Genomic DNA, 1,362 nt, shown 5'->3' on the forward strand with positions numbered 1-1,362 from the left:
GTTTTATATACAATGTGCGTTGTTTGTCTGTTCGATATTCAACTTTTAAATGTTTGAAGCCCCTAGTGGTGTGACTTCGTAGCCGAAGCCGACGCAGTGGGAACGCTTTTGACGTGAATTTTTGCCTTCTGAGAAGTGATAATTGTTTTTACGCTCTCCTGTTGAACAAAATTCGGTTTAAATATACTTTGATCAGCTCTTTTATATTAGAAGTCCATAGTAATATTGGTAAGGATAGCTATCATATTATTAAAACAAATCGAAATGCAGACTAACTATGGAGCAATATGCGAGATGTGACGTCTGTATGTACTTCTTCCGCTTATTTTCACCCGAGAGATGAGTTGCCTTAGTTTGTATTATGGACTTGACTTATTAGTTTGAGAACTTTTTTTGCACAGAAAATGTACGTTTTTTGAAATATGATTAAAAAATAATTAGGTATGTATAAAGATATGATAGATAATAATATAAAAATAGTTATAGCTAACTGTATTATATAAATAGTTGATAATATAACATAATTAAGAGTAATTGTAATCGAGTCAAATTGCGTTTCATCAAACAGTTAAATTATATTTTCACAAATAGAAATATGTATCTACTGGTGAAAATGTATTTAGAATACACTAATGAAAATATAACTTCATTGAAAAATACTGATATATATTACGTAATATATTGATAGAAGTCTGAGTAACTAATGAAATAAAATACTAGAAATTTTATTAAGTCATTTAAAATGGCTTCAAAAAATAGAAAATATATTGGGTATGCCATACATGCTTTTGGACTTCTAAATGTTAATTTTAAGTTATTTTATTTTCAAACTTTCTATTTTAAATTTTAAAATTGCACAAGCTACATTAATATTTTGATGAAATTAAATAAAAATATATTGGCATGGCTACCCTACAATTTAATTAGTAAATGCGAAAAAAATAAATGTGGGTCTTAGCTGGTACTGAATATATACAATCTGGAGATTCTAAAAAGCCGCCGAATTATAAGTATCGCATGCAAGAACAGGAGTATTAGATAAAAAAATCCGAGTTTTAACCATCTATCAGATAGAATTGATTTGTTCTCATCCAGGTATTCGCAGTTGGTCTAGTCATTATTGTATATAATTAAATATTTTTTCATTGTTGATCAACGTAACGCTATTATGCCATGCACGTGTATTTAAAATAAATTAATTAATCATCGAGATATAGTAAATGTAGCTATAGAAAAAAATGTAGCTAAAGAAAAAAATGCAACGCGCTGGTTGGCTAGCGCGAGTTTTCCTCGTGCTGAGCACTAGATTTTCAAAATGGCAGCCACTCCAATCTCTTAGTGCGATCGATTGCTGCGCAATAC

Source organism: Plectrocnemia conspersa, unplaced genomic scaffold (assembly GCF_051122295.1).
Source record: "Plectrocnemia conspersa isolate PC_06_02 unplaced genomic scaffold, ASM5112229v1 ptg000009l, whole genome shotgun sequence".
Lineage (NCBI taxonomy): Eukaryota > Metazoa > Arthropoda > Insecta > Trichoptera > Polycentropodidae > Plectrocnemia > Plectrocnemia conspersa.